We start from the raw sequence: 13,016 nt of genomic DNA on the forward strand, positions 1-13,016 counted from the left end.
GATGACAATCTTGAAGTGCCTGTCTCAGTTCTCTCCTTAGAATCCATCTAGTGGTCAGAGGTCAAAAAAACATCACAAACTTCAGGGGGAGGGGACACTGCTGCCCCGTCATGGCTCTTTACAAACCCAGGGGCTTCCGGCTCCTCATTCTGCTGGGTCTTCAGGACAGCACACCTGAGAGGAAGCCACCCTCGCTGGCTGCTGCTGGGGTGACTGGCCGGGGCCTCCCCTCAGCTAGGGAATTTTCCAAATCCTGAAATTGCCCTGTTTGCACATTGCAAATAATTTGGCCACAAGAATTTGTGCACCTGAGAGCTGGGAGTGTTCTGTGGTGCGGCACTTGATTGGCAGGCACGAGACCCGAGGCTGATTCCCTGAAAAAGAGAAAAAAAGAAAAAGCAACCTCTGCGTCTGCTTCCCTCCTGTGGGTCTGGGCCAGGCGTGTACGCATCTTTCTCCCGCGACAGGCTTGAGTATTCCCTTCTGAAAAGGGTGAGGGAGGTCATGGGCCTCGGCCCAGAATTCTGCAAACAGAACCCACGGAGGCTGTGTCAACACAGAGGTGGGGCTTGGTGTTCTGCTGACTTCTTAGATTTACCCACCAACCCAGGCTCTCTCCTGGGGAGGCCCAGAGGAATGAGATGCAGGCTCTGATCTGAGGTGCTGCCTCATGATAGTAGGAAAAGTAGACCAAAACCAGGCACTCACCAGGGCACGGGGTGAGGGCAGAGGAAATGGGAATTACGCAATCACAACCTGCACCTGTCATCCCAGCGGCTTGGGAGGCTGAGGCAGGAGGATGGAGAGTTCAAAGCCAGTCTCTGCAAAAGCAAGGCGCTAAGCAACTCAGTGAGACCCTGTCTCTAAATAAAATACAAAATAGGGCTGGAGACATGGCTCAGAGGTCAAGAACCCCTGTGGGACCAGGAAGGCAGTGTTGGGCACAGGGAGAGGCCACTTTAGCACCACAGACTTCGGCAATGTCTTTTCAGCAAGACCAGCCCCATAGGCTGTTTTTCAAGTCCACGGTTAAGTCACTCGCAATAGGATTTTCAAGGTCTCCATGCGCCAGACACTTCTTTGGTGGTGGAATTGACATTTGTTATTGGAGGAAGTGGAGCTTTTATCAGCACTGGACTAGGTTGACAGTGATGTCACCTTCCTCTGGCAGGACCAAAGCACAGGCTGTTTGGAAAGGGAAGGCACCAGGATGCCCCCCTGGACCCAGGCAAGGGGGATCCTATGCTCTAGAGAGCCCCAAATCAATTTTCCCCTTTACATGTGGTTTTTCAGAGTCAGGATGCAGGACCCCCATCTGCTTACACCTGTAAATCTCTTTTCATTGACAGCTCTCCCTATTTCATAGCGTGGATTTAAGGGACTAAGCTACTGTCCTAGAGCCCGTTCTGCCTTCTGGCTTTTACGGACTGGTTCTCTACCGTGAGTTTTAGCAGGTCCTGTTGTCACCTGCCTCTCCTGTGTCTATCAGTCTACACCTATAACACAAAAGGAGAAAACAGCCCAAAACAAACAGCGGGGGCAGAGGAGATGGGAATTATGCAATCACAACCTGCACTTCATGGGGATTTCTGGAACATTTTGCCGAGAATTGCAGTCGTGACATTCTTTTCAGGAACACCTAGAGCGTTTACAGCGGTAGAGCTCTCTCCTGGCACGCGTGAGCCACTGGGTTCGATCCTCAGCACCACATAAAAATAAAATAAGGGTATTGTGTCCACCACATCTAAAAAATAGATGTTAAAAAAAAAGTTGACTATTTTTCTCATGAAAAAGTAATCTAAGGGCTGGGGATGTGGCTCAAGCAGTAGCGCACTCGCCTGGCATGCGCGGGGCACTGGGTTCGATCCTCAGCACCACATAAAAATAAAATAAAGATGTTGTGTCCACCGAAAACTAAAACATAAATAATAAAAAAAAAAAGTAATCTGAGCTGGGCGCCGTGGCACATGCCTGTTATCCCAGTGGCTCTGGGGCTGAGACAGGAGAATCATGAGTTCAAAGCCAGCCTCCTCAATGGCAAGGCACTAAGCAAGTCAGTGAGACCCTGTCTGGTCAAATACAAAATAGGGCTGGGGATGTGGCTCAGTAGTCCAGTGGTCCCTGAGTTCAATTCCTGATACCACCCCCCAAAAAAAGCAGTGTGTGTATGTGTGTGTGTGTGTGTGTGCACACGTGTGCGCTCCTGTGTGGCACATTGGAGGTGAAACCCAGGGGTGCTCTACCACTAAGCTACATTCCTAGTCTTTTTTGTTTTGAGTCAGGGTCTTGCTGAGTTGCTGAGGCTGACCTCAAACTTGCAATCCTCCTGCCTCAGCCTCTCAAGTAGCTGGGATTACCAGCATGTCGCCATGCCTGCTTCAAAAAGCTATCTCCTGTCATGTCAAAAGGTTGACTTGAACAAAAAACATTTTATGACCACCAGGTATGAAATCAATAACAAAGAAGTATAGAAAAAATTAAAGACTCTTTTATTAAAGAGCCAAAAAAGAAAGTGAGATGGGCTTTAAGATGTGTTTAGAAGTAAACCAGGAAGAAAACTTCACCTGTCAGAAGATATCAGCCACTTTCATGGGAGAAAAGGATTGAAAATAAATACAACATTTAATACAAGAAGTCAGCAGGACAGGGCTGGGCTGGGGCTCAGTGGCAGAGCACTTGCCTAGTACATGTGAGGCACTGGGTTTGATCCTCAGCACCACATAAAAATAAATAAATGTAAAAAAACAGCTGAATAAACTCTTAAGATGTAGAGAAAGGAAATGTTAAAGAGCAGAAATAAGTGAAATAGAAAGTAGCCATGATAAGACAGATGACTTAACCAAGCCCAATTCTGCTTAAAATATATATCTGATAATACTAGCAAACCTCTGGCAAGATTATTGAAGGAACAGAAGGAAGCCAGAGGCTATCACAGAAATCAAGAGGCAACATGCCCTTGGACAATGAATATTACAAAAATATAATAGGGTATTATGAGCAATTTTATGCTGATAACTTTAAAAATTTAAATCAAACACACAAATTTTACATTTAAAAATAATGAAATTTGGCCCCAGAAGAAATTTTAAAATGTAAACAATGTTTTAGCCATTTAAAAAATTAAATTGGTGATCAAAAATCTTTATATCCACAGGGTGTGGTGGTGCACACCTGTTATCTTAGCAACTCAGGAGGCTGAGGCAGGAGGATCCCAAGTTCAAGGCCAGCCTCAGCAACTTAGCAGGGCCCTAAGAAACTTAGTGAGATGCTGTCTCTAAATAAAAAAATAAAAAGGTCTGGGGATATGGCTCAGTGGTCAAGAGCCCCTGGATACAACCCATGATACCAAAAAAAAAAAAATTCATATCCAAGAAAATCCTGGATAAGATTTTTTTCCCCTTAATCAGGGGAGTTTTACCAAATATTTAGGGATGATTCACTCAATTGAACACAAACTTTTCCAGAGAGTAGAAAAAAATATGAGTGCTCCTTCATTGTTTTTATGAAGCTGGGAAATCTTGATATCTAAACCAAAAACTGCTCAAGGAAGAAAAATGTGGTGTTATCTTTTCCATAAACAAGCTGTCAGTAAATAGAATCCAACAATAGAAAAGATAACACCATATGACCCAGTTGTATAGGAGATTTTAAAATACATTAGAAAATCGAGTAATGTTATCAACTACATTAATAGATAAAAAGAGAAAATCATATGATCATCTCAATAGATACAGAAAAAGTGTTGGACAAGAGTCAAAGTTTAAAGTTTCCAAGCCAGATGCAGTGGTGTGCACCTGTCATCCCAGCTGCTTGGGAGGCCTAGGCAGGAGGATTGTTTAAGTTCAAGACCAGCCTCGGCAGCATAACAAGATCCTGTTTCCAAAAAGAAAAAGAAAGCTAAGCAAACTAAGATATAAAGAAAACCTCTTAACCTGCCTGTAATCCCAGCAGCTCCGGAGGCTGAGGCAGGAGGACCACAAGTTCAAAGCCAGCCTCAGTAACTTAGGGAGGCTGTTAGTGAGACCCTGTCTCAAAATAAAAAATAAAAAAGTGCTGGGGATGTGGTAAAGCGTCCTTGGGTTCGATGCTCAGTACCAAAAAAAAAAAAAAAGGAAAATATTAACCTCATTCAGGACCTAGAGTGAGAACCTTAGGAAACCCTGAAATGTTTCGATCAGAGACAAGGCCAGGATGGCTGCTTCCATCCTCTCATTTCAGCATTAAAGTCTAGTAGGGCCAGGAAAAATCATCAGTATACTCTCAGACCAGAAGAAACAAAACTGCCATTATTTACAGATAAAGTGATTACTGTCTCCTATGGAGAAACCTCGGAGAGTGGGGCCTGGCGCACAGTAGGCCCTCAGGAAATAGTTGTTGAGTGAAGGACTAGATGGGAAGAGGGTTGAAAGGACCCTGTCAGCGCCTTTGTCTGCTTTTATTTGTGGCTCCTTCTGATTTTCCCAGTGTGTTTGTGTGTATCTCCATTTATTTTCAAACTTAAGTTTAGTTTTTATATCAAACCTTGTCAAACCCCTTTCTTTTTTACTGATGTGAAATTTGCATTACTTAAGATTAACCTTGGTATGTGTCGTGGGGCACTGGGATTTGAACCCAGGCACTTTGCCACTGAGCTACATCTCCAGTCCTTTTTATTTTTCATTTTGAGACAGAGTCTCTAAGTCACTGAGGTTGGCTTTGAACTTGTGACCCTCCTGCCTCAGCCTCCCAAACTGCTAGGATCACAGGTGAGGGCCACTACACCTGACTTAATTTTGTTACTTTCTTGTTGTTTTTGTAAATAGAAATCCCTTGCCCAATTCAAGGTCCAAGATTTATTCCTGTTTTCTTCTAAAAATTTTATGGTTTTAACTTCTATCTAGGTTGTTGATCAATATTCAGTTAATTTTTGTACATGGTGTTGGGAAGTCTGATTTCATTTCTTTGCATGTGGATATCCAGTTGGTCTAGCACCACTTGTTAAAGAGTCTAATATTTCCTCCATTGACTGGTCATGACACGTTTTTGGAAAATTAATTGACTATACACATATGGGTTTATTACTCTCAATTCTATATTAATTGACTATACATAAATGGGTATTACTCTCAAGTCTATTTTGTTGGTCTATACCTATAGTTAAGCCACTACCAACTTTTTTGATTATTAGCTTTGTAATAAGGTTGTTGTTGTTTTGGTACTGGGGATTGAACAGAGGCACTCAGTCATTGAGCCACATCCTCAGCCCTAGATTGTATTTTATTTAAAGACAGGGTCACTGAGTTGCTCAGCACCTCGCTTTTGCTGAGGATGGCTTTGAACCCACAATTCTCCTGCTTCAGGCTTCCGAGCCGCTGGGATTTCAGGTGTGTGCCACCGTGCCCGCTTGTAATAAGTTTCAAAGTCAGGAAATGTGAGTCCTTCAAATTTGCTCTTTGGTTATGTTTTGGCTACGTGGGGCTTCTTAAAATTTCATAATAAGCTTTTCTGTGTTTGCAGAGAAGACCCTTGGAATTTCGATAAGGATAACATTGAATCCATAGGTCACCGTGAGTCATATTGCCACTTAATAATATTAAATATTCCAACCCATGAACATGGATTTTCCATTTCTTCAGTTTTTCTTCAATTTCTTTTAGCAATGTTTTATAGTTTTCAGTGTACAAATCCAAGTTAAACTTTAGTGTATATTCATGTCTCTTGATAGACTAGAATTCTTTATTGGAAATTCGATAAGCTTTTCTCTAATTTTGGCTATAATATTCTGAGTTTAAGGAGAGAAATACTCATTTTGATTTATTTTTTGATTTTTCAGATGTTCCACTTTAAAAAAAATGCTTCTATTTCTGACTGGGAGACTAGGTTTCTTTTTATTTTTTGTATCATATTTATTAAATGCTAATATTCTCTCTCTCTCTCTCTCTCTCTTTCTTTCTGTTACAGGGGATTGAACCCAGAGTGCTTAACCACTGAGCAGCAATCCCAGACCTTTTTTTTTTTTTTTACATTTTATTTAAAGACAGAGCCTCACTGAGTGGCTAAGGGCCTTGCTGAGTGCTGGCCTTGAACTTTCTATCCTGCCTCAGCTTCCCAAGTGCCGCAGTCTGGCTGGGCACAATCAGGAGCCACTTGTCAAAAGAAACTAACTTTATTTTTAGAACCACACACGCCAAACAAAACAGCCTCTCAGGAAAAACCCTCAGAGCCTCAACTGCCACCACCGGCTTTCCACAAGCCTCTCTCTCCCACACAAGCTTCTCTCCACCTCCCACAATCCTCCTGCTCTTGAGGCCGATTGGCTGGGTCACGTGGGCGGAGCCAAAAAAGTCCCCCAATGAGCAGCTCCGTGGTCTGAAAGGGCAGGGAAACAGCCCAATGAGCATCACCGCAGAGGAGCCAATCAGCTAGATGTTGCTGGGGCCGCTGTGAGCCAATCATCAGCCGGCAGCTGGAAGTTTGCTGGCAGCTGGAAGTTTGCTGGGGCCCCTTCAGCTGTGGCTCTCAACATCTCCCCCTCTCTGTTTAAACAACAAGCATGTGGCTTAGGGACCGTGCCTGCCTTAGGTTGTCCAATAGTACATATGGTCCTTAGGTTGGTACCATTGCAATTGGATCTTACCCGTCACTGACTACCGGTCCAGTATACAGCCACACCTGTGGAGAGGTCTTTGTACCAGCGGGGGGGGGGGGGTGAGGTTCTTTGCCTCACCTCTGTTGGCCCCCAAATTTTAGCTGGACGATCATGACAAGCAGAAGGGAGGAAGATACACCAAGCCAATTGACGGCTCCTTTTGGAAAAATTGTACCACCAATGACATCATCAGCAAAAATACCCCAACACTACCACAAGTCGCTGCACCAACAGATAGTTCACAATGCATACAGGTGAGCTCACAATGTGTCCAGGCAAGTTCTGCAAGCAGTTCAGTGATGGCTATTGTAGAAGCTGTAGATTGGTTTTATCTTTGACTTCACCAGCACTGGGATGAAGATAGGAATTCTGGCAATAATGGCTAAAGAAAAAATTATGTAACATTACAGAAGGCACTAAAAGAAAACAATTTTCTTAACAATTTACATTATCTTTAAGAGAATTATTAAATATAATGAAAAGGAAAGGTGAAAGTAAACAAACAGATCTGTTAACCTTCTTTTTTGTTTACATATTAAAACAATCCTCAACAGTTGTTTACCCAATTTAAATTAAACCATATAAATCACGTGAAAAAAAAATATTTGGATCCATTTTATCATGAGCGCTCATCATATATGATATATGGACATACATACATTCAAACATATAACACAAAACACAAGTGTGCACACATAATATAATACATACAACACATAACATTATAGTAAAGGCCTTATAACTTTTTACAGGTGAAATCTCCATTGCAATGTTTAAAAACTCTATAGTCAAAAAATAGAACTGATCAGCAAAACATTAACCTAGGTCTGTATGAGCTCAAAAAACAAAATAGAACTTCATGATATGGCAAAGGGCAATAATAAAATAGATATTGAAAAAAGCATCCTGGTTCTGTTGCAGATGTAAGAATAGCCAAACTGGAGTTTTGGATATCAGTTGTTATGGATTTGAGCCAAATCATCTTCTTTTTGGTCTGTAGAAATCGCTTTAGTTAATCTTTCTGGAATCCAAATCGGCTGCTGTTCTCCCTGTGGAAACACATAAACAGACCCCCGACTCCAGACAATCACTGGGTCAGGACCTTGGTTAATCTCTCTGGAATCCAAATCGGCTGCTGTTCTCCCTGTGGAAACACACAAACAGACCCCCGACTCCAGACAATTACTGGGTCAGGACCTTTCCATTGTCCTGTTAGAATATCCTTCCAAAGTACCTTGGGCTTATGTACATTTTTGGGACACATATGCCTTTCCGCAGCACTAAGTCCTGATGAATCCAAATTTAAAAAGTTTAGAGTAAAAAGGGTTATTTTAAGTTTATCTTTGGGGAATATATACCCCTTCCCAATTCCTTCTTTTTGCTTTAATAAGTACATTTTAATAGTTTGATGAGCTCTTTCAACTATGCCTTGTCCCTGTGGATTGTATGGGATTCCTGTTATATGAGTAATGCCAAATGTTGAGCAAAATTGTTTAAAAGAGGTAGAAGTATAACCAGGGGCATTATCTGTTTTTAACTGTTTTGGAACACCCACAGTGGCAAAATTTTGTAAGCAATGAGCTATAACATCTTTAGTTTTTTCTCCGGCATGAAGGGAGCCCATCAAAAATCCAGAAGAAGTATCAACTGTAACATGCAAATATTTTAATTTTCCAAATTCTGGCAAGTGTGTGACGTCCATCTGCCAAATATGGTTAGGTATCAATCCTCTAGGATTGACTCCAAGATTAACTTGTGGTAAAAAGGTCACACAATTTTGACATTGTTTTATTATTTGTCTAGCTTGTTCCTTAGTTATTTTAAAACGCTTTTGTAAAGTATTAGCATTGACATGGAACTTTTTATGAAAATTTATAGCTTCTTCTAGTGTAGAGAAAATATGTATGTCATGTGTAGTTTTATCTGCTAAATCATTGCCCAAACTAAGGGCTCCAGGCAATCCTGTATGTGCCCTGATATGTCCTATAAAGAATGGATCTTTTCTGTCCCAGATTAGACTTTGTATAGTGGAAAGCAAAGAGAAAACAGTAGAAGAAGGGGAAATCCTACCAGCATCTTCAAGAGATACGATAGCATTAACTACATACTGACTATCAGAAAATAAATTAAATACAGAATCTTTAAACATCACAAAAGCTTGTAAAACTGCATTAAGCTCTACCTTTTGAGCTGATTGTTTGGGTACTAAAAATGTAAAAGTTTGATCAGGGGTAACTACTGCTGCTGTACCATTATTTGACCCATCAGTGAATATATTTGGAACATTCATGATAGGTGTTTTTCTTGTCATTTTTGGAAAAATTACAGGATGCAATGACCAAAAAGACAATAAAGGATTAGATGGTAAGTGGTTATCAAATGAAACATTAGATTTGCACATGATTATTGCCCAAGTATTTAACTCATTAGCTAACTCATCAATTTGATTCATAGTATATGGAGTAATAATTTTATTGGGAGAAATTCCAAACACTCCCTTTGCTGCTTTTATTCCTTTGAGTATTAATTGTCCTACAGCCTCAGGATACCTAGTAAGAATAGTGTTAGGAGAATAAGATAAATGTATCCATAATAATGGACCTTCTTGCCAAAATACTCCTGTAGGAATATTTTTTGTTGGTAGTACAATAAATAATAAAGGCAAACTTATATCAATTCTATCCAAATGCATATTTTCCATATGTTTCAATGATTTTTAATGCCTTTCTTGCTTCAGGCGTTAACATTCGGGGTGAATTTGGATCTGATGGACCTTTTAGGATATCAAATAAAGGTCCCAACTCTCCTGTTGGTATACCTAAATAAGGCCTTATCCAATTTATGTCTCCTAATAACTTTTGAAAGTCATTAAGTGATTTGAGTTGATCTACTCGTATTTGAATTTTTGGTGGACGGACCATGGTTGAGGATAATAGAACTCCTAAATAATTAATTGGAAAATTTAATTGTACTTTATCTATTGCTATCTCTAGATTATAATTTTTTAATAAGTTTGTAAGTGTGGCATAACATTCTAGCAATGTGTTTTTATCTTTGTGTGCTAATAATACATCATCCATATAGTGAAATATTTGTAGTTCAGGATTTTGATTTCTAAGTGGCTGGATTACTTTGTTAACATAAATTTGACACATAGTTGGGCTGTTAGCCATCCCTTGAGGGAGTACTTTCCATTCATATCTCTGATCAGGACCTTCATGATTCAGTGCAGGGATAGTAAATGCAAAACATGGACTATCCTCAGGATGAATTGGAATTGAAAAAAAACAATCTTTAATATCTATAACTAAAACATACCAGGTTTTTGGCAAAGCAGACAACTGAGGAATCCCTGATTGAGCAGGTCCCATAATAACCATCTCATTATTAATGGCTCTTAAATCTTGCAATAATCTCCATTTACCAGATTTCTTTTTGATGACAAAAATGGGAGTATTATGGGGAGATACAGAAGGTTGTATATGTCCTTCCGCTAATTGTTGTTTGATCAGGTCATGGGCTGCTTGTATCTTTTCTTTAGTCAGGGGCCACTGAGGAACCCATACTGGTCTTTCTGATTTCCAAGTAATTTTTATTGTCTCAGTGGCCCTTTCTGAAAATCCAACCCATGTCTTTCTGTTCCTTGATCTATTTGTATTGGTGCTGCTATACCTTGTTCTTGTTTTTCTAATCTTTTTCCTTTCCTAAAACCTTGTCTAGTCATAATAGTGGGTGCATTTTGGTTGATGTTATTTGTTAATGTCAAACCTAATTGATCTAGGACATCTCGTCCCCATAAATTTACGGGAAGATGATCCAATACATATGGCTGTATAGTTCCTTCACATCCTTCAGGATCCTTCCAATCTAATACCATTGCACTTCTATGGGGATTAGTCGCCACTCCTAGGCCTCGAAGCGTTTGAGTGGCTTGTTGTAATGGCCAATGTTTTGGCCATTCTTGACGAGAGATGATGCTAAGGTCTGCACCTGTATCCAGTAGCCCATTAAATTCATGTCCTTGAATATTTAGTTTTAGCATGGGGCGAGAATCTAAATTTAAAGAAAGCATAGCCCAATCTACACCTGTGGAGCCTAATCCCTTGGAACCTCTTTCTACAGTATGACTGGAAAATTTATCATGTAGGCTGGGTATTATTAGTAACTGTGCTATTCTATCTCCTGGTGAAATTACTGATATACCCTTTGGAGAACTGGCTATAATTTTTATTTCACCTTCATAATCGGGATCAATTACCCCAGGACTTATCATAAGTCCTTTTAGAGTAGAAGAGCTGTGTCCCAATAATAAGCCTACTGTTCCTTTGGGAAGAGGTCCTTTCACCCCTGTGGGAATGATTTGAACTCCCATCTCTGGAGTTAGTACTGCTCTGGCGGAGGCGCAGATGTCCAACCCTGCGCTCCCTCTGGTTTGTCTGATGAGGGATCTGATGGACAATGTGTCCTGGGCACTACCCTGATGGGGTTGCTGGGTTCCTCCAGTGCTCCGTATATTTGTGGTTTTGGGCCCCGGAGCATTGGGCCCCCCTGTCCATTTTTTGGCAATGGAGCCCGATGCCTTTCTCCACGATATCGTGGATAAACACCTGGTCCTTGTTCGTTTTTTGATAATGGAGTACCCTCTATGGTGGTTTGAGAACGGCATTCATTAGCCCAATGTCTCCCTCTACGGCATCGTGGGCAAATACCTGGTATTCTACTCCTTTGATACCTAGTTTTGTTAAACCCTCCTCCAATGGGGCAATTCCTTTTAAAATGTCCTGTTTGTTCACAATTGTAGCATGTTCTTGGCCTGGCATCTAAAGCCTGTTTTACTGCAGCTGCCACAATTTGCCCTTGTTCATTAATGTCTCTGGCATCTAAAGCCTGTTTTACTGCAGCTGCCACGACTTGCTCTTGTTCATTAATGTCTCTACATAATTTAATATATGTGTTTAAATCTTCATGTTTCCATGGTCTAATGATATCTCTGCACCAACGATTCGCTTGCTCATAAGCCAGGTGTTTTAGTAATGGCATTGCTTGTTCTGTATTCCCAAAAACTCTGGTAGCTGTTTGAATAAGCCTATCTACAAATTCAGCATAAGGTTCATTAGCTCCTTGTATTACCTTAGATAATTGACCTTGTAAACCTCCATGTCCTTGTAAAGTCTTCCATGCCTTAATTGCATCTGCAGCAATTTGTGCGTATACGCCAGGATCATATGCAATTTATTGCTGCTGATCCTCATAAGGTCCCTTTCCTAACAACATATCTAGATTTCTCTGAGGATAACCAGCTGCTGCATTTCGCCTAGCCGTCTCCTTGCAAAATTCCTCATTGGCAACCTTGCATAACAGGTATTGTCCTCCATTTAGCACAGCTTTACACATATTAGCCCAATCTGCTGGCGTCATGTTCAAGTTGTTAATGGATTCGACCATGCTTACAGTGAAGGGTGCTTGAGGACCATAGGTTGTTACAGCCTCTTTTAGCTGCTTCACTGTTTTGAAATTTAAAACTTGGTAAAATCGCTGCCCTCCTGCCTCAAATACAGGGCATGTTAATATTTGAGATCTTGTCTCAGGATCCCAACTATCAACTGCGGGGCTTGGGGACCTCCCAGCATATGGAGGTGGCCTTGTTAGTTGGACACTTACGTCCTCTGGTGATAGAAAGGTGTTAGTAGCAGTCTCCTGTTGTAACTTTCCCCCTGATGGCTTTTTCTGTTTTACACTTTCTTTCTCTGTCTGACTAGCTTGAGAGGCCTTCTCTTTTAGTTGAATCTTTTCCTCTGTCTGACTAACTTGAGAGACCTTCTCTTTTACTTGAATCATTTCCTCTGTCTGACTAACTTGAGAGACCTTCTCTTTTACTTGAATCAATATGTCTTCTCCTTCCTCTACCATTGTCTGAACTGAAGGCTTTGGACTAAGCAAACAAGATATGAACGTCCACAATGGCAATGTGCCAACTGGCAGAGTCCCTGGGCTTTTCTTTTCTATTCTTTTTAAATCTTCACCATGATGGTTCCATTGTGATATATTTAACAACTCCTCCTTAAAAAGCCATGGGCTACATTTTTGTATTGTATCAACGTATGCCCTGACTGTTCTTGATTTTACTGAGATGCCTCCTTCCTCTAACAATTTACTTAACACTCTTTCAGTTTGTTTTTTGCTAATTTCTGATCCCGTACTTCTACTATAATACAACCCAACAAGATGACGCCAAACAAAACCGAGACAGAATGAAATAAAAAGGGAACAACAAAAAGTCATTATGGCCTTTCTATCCTCCTGACATGTGCATCCGTCCTTTCTCCCTATCTGTTCCTCAGACGTAAATAGTTTTTCCTCAGATGTGAGCGGTTTTTCACTCATCTCC

The sequence above is a fragment of the Marmota monax genome, unplaced genomic scaffold, assembly GCF_021218885.2.
Source record: "Marmota monax isolate L192 unplaced genomic scaffold, Marmota_monax_Labrador192_F-V1.1 WCK01_AAM20220418_F8-fsc00051, whole genome shotgun sequence".
NCBI classification, from domain to species: Eukaryota; Metazoa; Chordata; class Mammalia; order Rodentia; family Sciuridae; genus Marmota; species Marmota monax.